This window comes from Hydra vulgaris, chromosome 03 (genome assembly GCF_038396675.1).
Source record: "Hydra vulgaris chromosome 03, alternate assembly HydraT2T_AEP".
NCBI lineage: Eukaryota > Metazoa > Cnidaria > Hydrozoa > Anthoathecata > Hydridae > Hydra > Hydra vulgaris.
In genome coordinates, this window is record NC_088922.1 from 23,663,467 (window position 1) to 23,675,515 (window position 12,049).

Sequence of the window (12,049 nt, forward strand, 5' to 3'; positions counted from 1 at the left end):
ATCTTCTGAGCTATCATTTGAGGAATTTCAAGTGTCATTTAAATCTATTTAAAAAAACTAGCCCCTAGAGCTGATGAAATAAATGGAAACATAGTCTTAGAATGCTCTGAACAATTATAAGATATTCTCTTTAAAGTTTTCAAAGCGTCAATGCAACAAGGAGTTTTTCCAGAGAAGTTAAAAAAAAGCCAAGATAATCCCAATATACAAAGAAGGAGACAGAACTAATATATGGAACTACTGTCCTATCTCTATTTTATCAACATTTTCAAAAATCTTAAAAAAAATTATTTACAATAGATTATACTTATATGTGTATACTTATTATATATGTATACTTTTATTTATTTTATTATATATGTATATTATTATTTATTTATTGTATATGTATACTATTATATTATATATGTATTATATATGTATACTTATTTTAAGGAGAAGAATTTTTTTTATAAAAATCAGTTTGGTTTTAAAAAAAATAGTTCTACTTAGCATGCAATCATCCAATTCGTCAAAAATTTACAATTCACTTTCGGTATTTTCTTAGATTTAACAAAAGCATTTGATACATTAAATTGAGCCATTTTGATTCATAAAATTAAATATTATGGAGTGAATGGCGTAATTTTAAAATGGTTTAAAAATTATTTAATAAACCGAAAACAATTTGTTTGTTTAACGATCCTTATCAAAAAAATGTTTTAGATATTTCATATGGTGTTCCGCAAGGATCAATTTTGGGGCCACTTCTTTTTTAATCTACGTTCTGCATTAATGGTTTGTATAAAGTTTCTTATCTTTTAAGTATTATGTTTCCGGATGATTCTAATTTATTTTTACTAATTTTATACTATAGCTGGTTCAAATGCAATAAACTTACCTTAAATATTAAAAAATGGATTCTTTTTCATTCGGGTAAATAACGTTTTTTCACAACTAAAAGACGTTATTTACCCCCAGCTCTACCTGATATTTTTATTGACCAAATTGAAATAAAAAGAGATTGCGTCACAAAATTTTTGGGTGTATTTCTTGATGTTCTCATCATCACATGGAACATCACATGAAAGCAACATATTGATTAGGTTGGTACTAAAGAAATTCTTTATAAGGTCAGAACCTATATAAATAAAAAGTTTTTTCCCAACTTTATTATGCATTCGTTCATAGCTATATGAATTATGCAAATATTGCTTGGGCAAGCACTGAAAAAAGTAAGTTTCAGTCTCTCTATCGCCGTCAGAAACATGCAATACGTGTAATTAATTTTGCTGATCGTTTTTCTCACTCTAAACAACTTTTTTCTGAAATGAGAATACTTAATATTTACAAACTTAATATTTTTGATAATTTATGTTTTGCATATATATGTAAAAATAATCTTTCTCCTGCCGTTTTTAATGATCTAATTACCTTGAAACCTACCATAAATACTCTCTAAGAAATACCAACCTTCTATATGAGCCTTTTTGTCAAACAAATTTTAACCGATTTTGCATTGATTATCGTGCGCCCCATTTTTGAAATATAATTGTTTTGCCTAACTTTAATTTTGACCTACTTCTTTGCCTTTTTTTAAAATTAGGTTGAAAAATCTTTTACTCTCCCATTTTATCAAAACTTGATATTATGGAAATTAAACTTTATTCATTAAACTTTATTACTTCTACTATAAAGTGATATTTGTTTGTACATTTTATTTTGATATGCTGTACTTAAAGCGACTTTATAACCTAATATCTTGTTTACACTAGTATAAGGTTCTGACGATAAGATCTTACTGATCTTCTTTCAGATACCTAGTTTCTCAAATGTTAGTAGTATTTTATTACTTTATAAATACTTTATTAATTTTTATCTACTCTCATTATATTGTAAAAACGAATTAACAAATGTAAACTGAAATGTTTAAAAAAAAAATCAAATTTTCGAAGAGCATCAAAACGCTTTGAAGTGAAACAAGGACATTGATTTTATCAGAAAAAGATGGTTATCAAAGATAAAGAACGCCAAATTGAAATTATCGGAGATGTGCGCCAAGATATTGGGGGGTTTTGAACATTCAAACCAATGTCCCCCATAGAGAAAAAAATACTACGTATGACAAGATGGTATAACATTGCTGCTGGTATCAATGAATATATAAAGAGTTAGGAACAGTGCCAAAAACAAAGGTGACCTAAAATCTCCTGATGTAGAATTGAAGTCAATACCAGTACCATTAATTGTTATGAACCAAGTTGGAATGGGTATTTACAACCTTCCAGTGGTCGATGAGTATTGTCATGTCATGGTCTTGATTGACTATTTTTCAAAATGGTCGGAAGCCAACCCGATCAAGGAAAAATCAGCACAAACTATCGCTCATTTTTTGTAGAATTTAATGTGTCGGCATGGTTGCTTTAAAATCCAAATCAATGTACGTCTGCTTATCGCCGGCAGGGGAATGGATTGGTAGAACGTCAAAACCGAACAATAAAGAACTCTTTGGTAAAGGTTTTGGAAGGAAATCCTTAAATGTGGCCGCAAATTATCGAGCGTATTCTTTTCGCTCATTGCGTTAGTCGATTCTTCTACCAACTACTCTCCTTTTATGCTAATATATAACAGCTAGCTAGTTTTACCAGTTGATGTGAAGCATAACCTGGACAAAGATGAAAGCAATAAACAAGAATACAGAGAAGGAGATGCAGATGAAGAACAGCCATTCAATCTTAAATTTCTTTATGCCATCTTTTCATCAGCGATGAAAGTCAGAACAAAAATCACCGATAAAGGAGCCGAAAATATTAATGCCCCGCAGAAATAATAAAAATGAGATTATGATTGTAGACATTTTGTTGAAGACGGAAATAAAGGTTGATGACATTTTGTTATTGAAAAACAATAAACGATCTGATCTGATGGGTGGCAAGTTTTCACAAAAATGGCTTCGTCCTGACACTGTTATGAGCATCTCTGAAAAGGAGTTGCGACTTTAAAAAATGCATTGGGATTGACTCTTAATACATACAAGATTGTTCAATTTAAACACTATGTTAAAGAGCAGATGAAAAATTAAAATTAATATTAAATGAAGAATCTGCAATTTTTCGGAATCGTGCACCAGACAAAATTATTGAAATAATTTTGCTTCATGTCATGCAACAATCAGGGAATTTTTTACCTGGACAAAGTGTGAGACCAACACCAGTATCAAGTTGACGTGTCATAATAGTCATTAGTTATTAGCATTACCGTTAATAAGCAGACAGATAGTTTTAAATTTGACTTTTCTTTGAGTTATGCTAGTATTTTATTGGATAGAAAATCCCCTGTTGAAGCTTGGTATGTTGTGAATGAAACGCGCAATCACTATATGAAGTGTTTGACTGACGTTCGATTATATCCTTTCCTAACACTAAAAAAAACCGTCCTTGTTTCAAGTAATAAAAGTAAATTTTTCATGTTTTGATTAAAAAATAGATTTTTTATTTTTATGATGTGATTTACGATTTACTTTTAATTACTTGTTTCCTAATGGTAATATATTTTTTCCTTATAGTTACTGATTTATTAAACTTTTTCCCTAAAATTCCCAACAAGTGTCTCTCATTCTTAACAAAATTGTGGACTTACTATTCACTTTATTTGTATTCACTTTATTCGTTATAATTCCAATACGAAGTTTGCTGAAAGGCGAAGTTGACTTCGGCTTCGACTTCGGTGCCAAATTTTTGTTTTTTAATTTTATTTAGGTGCCCCAAGAAGCCCTACGATCTTATCATAGAGTACTGCGGATGAGCATTTAATAGGAAGTTCACGCCTCCTTCCTTAGCGATATTGCACAAATTGCCCAGAAGTGGGGTTTGAACCATAGATCCTTTGTTTCTAAGGCAAGTACGCTACGGCTGCTCTAAAATTTGAAAACTTCGGCTTTCAGTTAAATTCGGCAACAATCGTAAAGTTTTATTTAACTTTCAGTTAAATTCGAAAGTATTTAATTTTTTTTCAATTAAAAAAGAATAATAATTATAAAATATATTACATGTTTTATGTAAATCAACCTTTTTCTCCTCGCAGTGGCCTGCTTTGTCAAGATTCGTGCTTCGGAGTTAAAGAGTTAAGAGAGGGTTGTAACCACTTTAAAAAGAAAAAAAAATGGGTAGCTTCCTCGATTAAAGTGGCCCACTCGGCCTTGGGAACTTGAACTCAGAAAAAAAAAAACATAATAGAAATAGACTTCATTCAGAATCAACATTCGAAGTCTTCTTTAAGCACAAAGTTTATTCATCACTTATTAAATCTTATTATCGCTTTCAAAAAATCCTAAAAGTAAAAAACAGTGAATATTTAACCTAATATTCTCAACAATCTTTTTCCTTTACAAAATCGAAATTTGAAATTTTTGAATGAAAGTTGTTAATGTTCTTGTGTTCATGTTCGTTCAAAAACAACAGAGTTGTAAAGATTCCATTACTTTAATTCTCATTATTACTGCATTTTTAGATTTTTTTTCCTGATCAAATTGTAGATTTTTGTATGCGTATATTTTTTTTAATAAATTAAAAATTACTTCGCTTCACTTGTCTTTTGTCATGTTTTGAATTATGGTTAATTAAAAAATAATAACTTTAGTTTATAAAAAATGATTAATTAGCAGCCGTGGTGCAGTTTAAAGAGCACTTACTTTAAAAGCAAGAGACCCCTAGGTTTCTTTGAAGCGAGCTCTGGGCATATTTTGCGCAATCAGTAAGGAAGGAGGTTCGAACTTCCTAGTTAAATGTTTTTCCGCGGAATTCTGTGACGAAACCGTTAGGTCTTCTTGGAACACCTTAATTAAACAAATAAAAATTGGCCAAAAGTATTGGAATTCTATATAAGGTCAGATGCTATCTAAATAAACAAAATTTAATTCAACTCTACAACTCATTTATTCATAGCTATATAAATTATGCCAATATTGTTTGGGGAAGTACCTCTAAAAGTAAGTTACGAAATCTCTACCATCGTCAGAAACACGCAATGCGTTTAATATGTTTTGAAAATCGTTTTTCTCATTCTAATATTTTGTTTAAAAACGTTAAAGCACTTAACGTTTACGAACTCAATGTCTATAATATTTTACGTTTTATGTTTCTTTGTGAAAGTGAACAACCATAAAGCTATAAACAAATATACTTTACGAAATAATAATTTAATAATTGAACCCTTTTGTCAAACAAAGTTTAATCAATTTTGTATAAACTATCGAGCACCGTATTTATGGAACAAAATTGTTGTTCCAAATTTTGATTTGTCAATTTCGTTTTCTGTTTTTAAAACTAAATTAAAAAACTTTATTCTTTCTACTGACAATATATATAAATATTTTTAAAATGTAAAATTGTTTTCTGTTTTTGTTTATTCTACATTGTTAATAATTATTAAATCAATTGTATTTTCATTATATTATATATACACGTTTGATATACTTTATATGATTCTGACGACAAGATCTTTTGGATCTTCTTTCAGATACCAAGTTTATGTATTGTTATATTGTTATAGTAGGATTATTAATTGTAAACTAAAAAAAAAAAAAAAAAATTTTTCAAACATTGTTGGCTGAACTGAATAATACTAGCAAAAGTTGTCCTGATTTAAAAAATATTTCATTGTCGACGATATGAGGGTTGACTTAAATTACCTTAAAACTGAATAAAGAATATTTAAAAAAGTAAGAGGTAAAATCATTAAGAACAACTTTTCCAGTAGTCTAAAACCTATAAGGCACCAACATTGTATTCTATCGTTGTTCCGTAATTGTATTTAGATGGCCAACTAGAAAACCCAATAGTTTGTCATTTCTTTAACGACAAACACCTAAATGTTGAGAATTCGGTAATACTTTGCGATTTCGTTTTTAAAAGCTTTTTTGATGGCCGTAAAAACAGAAATGTTTACGCCGGATGAAATATAATTAGCAATAAACAAAATCGCTGTTATACAGATAAATGTACACACACACACACACACATATGTAAATATATATATATATATATATATATATATATATATATATATATATATATATATATATATATATCACGGATGTTTAGATATTAGAATAAAGCGAAAAGTTATACGCAAAGCGCAGTATGATATTATAAACTGGAGAAATTAAAAAAATGGCAACGGACACTCGGCAACAGAAAAAATATAATTAAAAACCAGTTATTTGTATATTCTATGTCATAATATACGTTTCTAATTATTTATTGAGTTAAGTAAGTTTATACTAGAGTTGTTAACCGGAATATTTCGTATAATTCCGGAAAAATAAAATTCTTTAGAAAGGATATTGAGAATCAGGAATTTTTTTTTTTCGTACCGAATTTTACGAAACAAAAAAAACCATCGATGTTCATCTCGCAAATGCTACTTACGAAATGTCGCCTTTTTCAAGTTGAATTATGAAATAAAACTATTTTACTACATACGAAAGTAGCGCTTACGGAAGTCGCACTTGCGGAACGAGCTCTTTCGCTAAACGACGTTTTGAAGTCTATAAAAAAATTTTGTTGGCCAAACGGATATAATTGTAAAAAACAAAATTTTTATATACCAAAATGTTTATAATAAAGTTTTATTTTCAGTATTGCAACATATAAATATTTTAAGATTTATTTTTTTAAATAATGATAAAAAACCAAATTTCTTTCGAAACGAAACTCTTTCGCACCGCAACTTGCGAAACAGTTCTTAACGGAAAAACACTTACGAAACGCGGCATATTAAAAATATTTAATTACGTTTTATGAATTAAATTATGTATAAACTTTATACATAATTTAATTACGTAAATTATTATTTTAAACATAATTATTTTTTCATGTTTCTTTAAAAAAAAACATAAACACAAAAAAAGTTACTTTTTTTGTGATTTGTTTACAATTTTTAAAATACTTTTGCTCATTATTTGATCGTGAAAATTATTTTTTATTGTCAATTATTTAAGATTTTATTCTTTTTGGTAGTTGGTTTAGCCACGTGGATTCAGTTTTTTCTACATAAAAAGTAGTGTTGTTACGACTTTGAAATTATTCGATTGTTGACTAAATCGATTTTTGTATTTTTTAAAGTGGACCAAAATCAATAATACATTTTTAAAATTGACTAAGTCGACTAAAAGTCGATTTAGTCGAAATATTTGAATAAAAATTTTTATTATAATCCATATACTTTAATGTTGCTTGAGAATTTATTTTTTAGATGGTATGAAACAAATAGAACTTTAAGAGAATAAACAAAAAAACTTGGTGATATGTAATACTGTTGTAATACATGGTGTTATAACAAGAGCATTTTTTTGTTCAATTTTAATTCTTCTAATCTACTAGACGAATTAAAATCGAGTGAACAAACAAAATAAAACGGAAATTACAATTACAAAGTAATGAAGAAAAAAAAAAAAAAGATTGGCATTATATATGTCTTGGCTCAACAAGACAATTATTCAGCTAAACCTGGTTTAAGTCTATTTCGCCGTTCTGTAATGATTTCGGCAGCACTTGAAAATAACTCTCCTGAAGGCAATGATGGAGCAGTTATTCAAAAAAGCATCTTTGCTACCTTTGACAAAACGGGAAACTGGCACAAATTATTTTTATAAAATACAAGGGGAATTTTCTGATACTTTTATATTCATATTTAGATAATTGATGATTTTGTCGTCCACTGGAACAAATCTTTTGACGACACTGTTTCATCGCATAACAGTATTTTTCTTTTTTTTTTGATGGAATTCCTTGACTAGATGACGACTCTCGGCTAGACAACTGAAGACTTGTCGGTGAGAGCTGCAATTCATGGCTCAATTGAACAACTAAAGAATGAGCTTTTTTAATACAAGCAATTTTTGCTGTTTTGTTCGATATAAACTTAAAAGTACGAAATTGAGGATCTAAAAATAGCTGCGTATAACTTTTCAATTTTGAGAAAATCTAAAACTGTCTTTGAGTTTAATGGCAAGATTCATAATTGTACAATTATTTGATTCACTTTTAAAGTTAGCAAAATAATCAGGTAATTATAAACGGCTGGTAATATAATTGAACAAGTGGTATACTGTGATCCGCTCAAAATTTTTGTAAAATCATGTACTGGTTCTAATAAATCAATTAGCTTGCCAATGATTTCCAGTTCCCAGCTTTTTTAACAAAAATACTTTATTATCTTTGTTCTCTGGTTTGATTTATTCGTCTTTGATTGAGTCGCTAAGTTTAAAAACTGATTGCAGCATTTAAAAGGTCGAATTCCACCGAGCAGGTACGTCTTGTTTTAATTTGTTAATTAAACATTTATCTTCCGGATTGTCAATTTTCATATTATTTAATTCAACACAACTAACTAGCTGAGCAGAAAGTTTATTACTATGTTTAAATAAGCCAACCAGTTTCCTACATTTCTTTAAAATTATGAAAACGCAATCATTTTCTTCAGTTGATTGCTCATTCTCTTTTACAAGAATACCTCTAACAATTAAATTTGGTATGTGACAAAAACAAGGTATGCACAATTTATTCATTAGATCTTCTAGACAATGTTTGATATTCGCAGCAGTGTGGCTACTTGTTGAAAGTGTTTTATCGCTTATTTTTCATTCATTTAGCATTAATTCAATTTGCTCCAATAAATATAGACTAGTATGAGCTTTTGGGCTGTGCTTTAATGCAATGGGAATCGATTTCAAACAAAAATTTTGATCAACAAAATGTATTGTGGCGCCATGTATGAATGCGAGGCTTGTGATGTCCATCCATCGGTTGTTAGATGGCAAATTCAACTTTGTTTAAAAGATGCATAACCTTTATTGTAGTGGTTATTGTAGAGTCATTGTTTTTTACAAAATAATTCCAGACTTTACTTTTATGAAAATTATTATTTAACATTTTGTTTCTGCCATAAAAAGAGAATAAAAGTAAATAAAAATTATATTAAAATTAAGTCAAAGGAATATCATAAAATCTCTTCATCGTTCTCCGTCGTTTCGTCTTTCTTAAGTTTAGTTGCGCAGCTTTTAAGTGCGTTTGCAGGAGAATTTCTTCGTGCGGAAATATTTTCCAAAGGGATTTATATGCGTACCAACCATTATTATTAATAGTCCAAATGAAGCTATACCAATCTTTAATAATGTCTAAAGGGAGTTAAACCAATTACTAATTGGTCAGCATCATAACAAAATTAAAGGTTAATAAAGTCATATCAAGTGAAAAAATAGAAATAAGGATGTTAAGATGATTACCCGACTAAATTGACTTTTAGTCGATTAGTAGGAAACCCATAGTCGATTAAATCGACTATTCAATTTATTAAAGTCGACTAATTTCGACTTTTGACTAGTCGAATTTTAGTCGATTTAGTCAAAGTCGATAACAACACTAATATAAACTAACAAAAGTGAATGGAGAAAAAATTCCAAATCAAAATATTGAAAAATTTATTGAAAAAGATTGTAAAATTGACGCAATTGGGAAAGTGGACAGTATTTGCCTAAGTCGAATGGGGATATCTATTCCTACTTATGCTGCCGCTATCATTGTAGAGAAAGCATCTTATACAGATAACTTTGTGAAATTTTTATTCTCTGAATGAATTTTTTAATTAGAGGAAAACTTATATACGTTATACCCTAGTAAAAATGGAAAGTTTTATTTATGATATCAATTACGTTGTTTTCACTAACGGATCATGTAAGCATAATGAAAAACTAGGCGCTCGTGCTTTATTTGCTACATTGATTATAGATGTTAAGTTTGAAGAAAAAAAATATTAGCAGTGAAAAGTGCGGCAAAGGCGCATTGGTTAGAGCGCTTGCTTTATAAGCAGGAGATCCTGGTTCGAAACGAGCTCTGGACACATTTTCGCGTCACGGTAAGGAAGGAGGCGTGAACTTCCTAGTTAAATAAATGCACTTCCGCGGTGCTCTGTGACAAGACCGTTAGGACTTCTTGGGGCACCTATAAAAAAATTTAGCCCTTTTAAGAATGAACTCTTTGATGAGAATAACCCTTAATAAGGGATTCAATCGACTAGCACTCCTGTTGATAACCACGAAGTGTTTTTATATAACTATCGAATTCTTCTTTGTTTTCATTTACAACTCTCACTAGTTTTCCACTTTTTGCTCCTCTCAAGGTAATTTCCATTTTACTAGAGTATAGCTCACATATGTTTTTCTCTAATTGATATAATTTGACTTATATATCGCACGCAAATATAGGAGAGCATACTTGGGATTTATAACATAAGTTTTAACTATTTGTAAATTAATTTTTTCTCACGTTTTGGGAATTGTTTAATGAGAGTTTTTACTACTGGATCGTCCAATGGTACCATAAATCTTTTTTTATAAGCTTTTTAGTAAAAGCATTATAAACTGAAAAGGGAGTAGACCAAATTGGAATTGTTTCGAGGAAAACATCACGCTCGGATAGGAAAGCTCGCATCGCGTTGTATTCAACTCTATAGATTATTATAAAGTTATTATATCTACACCGCTTATGTAGATATAATAAATTTATAAAAAAACAGAGTGTTCACCTGTTCGTTTTGGGTCACGCGAGTGTAGGAATACATCTGGGATTGCAAATCAACAAATTACTGGATGATACGTCCATTAGACTCATGCTTTAATTTTCCAACAACCTTTTTATTAGCCTCATTAAATCATGAATGATCTACTGGATATTTGCTAAAATCATAATATTTTAGCATATTTTTTTAAATATCTTCAGTCTCCACTTGGAATAGCAAGCTGTCCGTGTCAGTGTAGAGCAGCTGTGGTTCTTGACCATGCCTTGATTTTATTTTATTTTTGCAGAACTGGTACATTAAGTGTTTGCTCAAGTCTAAGACAGCCTGGCCAATATATATTTGCTTAATCAATTTCAATCTGTTTTTCGTGCTGTGAACGGCAGCTAGATTATCATCAAATGTTTTATGTGATAAATAAGCTGGGTCAGCAACAAGTTTACGTAATCAATCTTCCTCATTCCCGCGAACAAGGTCTACCCGTATACGCTTGCAAAGACACTCCATAGTTTTTCTCGAACACGCTATTGTTCTTGTGTACGAAGAAATCTTTTTCGAAAGCTGTCGTAGCCTTAGCTCTTAAATCATTACTAAGCTGAATGTAAGGCGTCACCCAGCGTTCTTGCCTAAACTTTATAGGTCTTTTAAGGATTTCTTCAATTGAGGGATTGCATCACTGGAACCTCTGACCCGGAAGAGGCTGCATCATAGCCCAACCGTATAAATTATTAGCATCTAAATACGTTATTTGTAAATTTGGTTTACTATCATCATAGTAACAATGATGGTAGTAAAACAAATGAAGCATCGGTAAGTCTGTCACTTCTAACTTTTACGTAGTAATAGCTGCATTACAAACACTCTTGTAGTTATAAAAGTTTTATCCGCTTGGTTACAAAACAGTTACTTCAACTGTTTTGCAACCAAGCGGGTTGAACTATTAGCCTAATCATTAGGAGCCCCTGGAATCTGCTGGAATATTCAGACATTCAAAGTTAGCATAAATAACGTAAGGAACTTGCATTCGCTTGTGATAGTTTGTGAATTTACAAATATTGTCTCTACTCTTATCAGGCATCACAGGGTGCAGTGCTTTTTCACCAATCCCAAGACAATAATTGCAGTGAGCCTTCAACAAATCGGCGGTACTAAATACATGAAGACATCAACGACAAGAATGTTTTGATCTGTAATTTTTAAAAATCCAAACAGATTAGATTTTAAATCTAATCTGTTTGGATTTGGATCTGTTTGGACAAAATGAGATTTTAAATCTTCTTGAATAAGCAGAAGATAGCATCTTTTTGATCACTAATGTAAAGAGGGTACAACCCTTTATTCTATGCAAAAACGTTAACTGAAAGTGTTGAATTTCGACGTTCAAACTTAACAATATTGCTTACCTTGACTGGGAATTTAATTTCATCAAAATTGAGCTCTCCAAGATGTTTGCTATACTTTGATGTAGAATTTGCGTGCTTTTTACCTTGCTTGC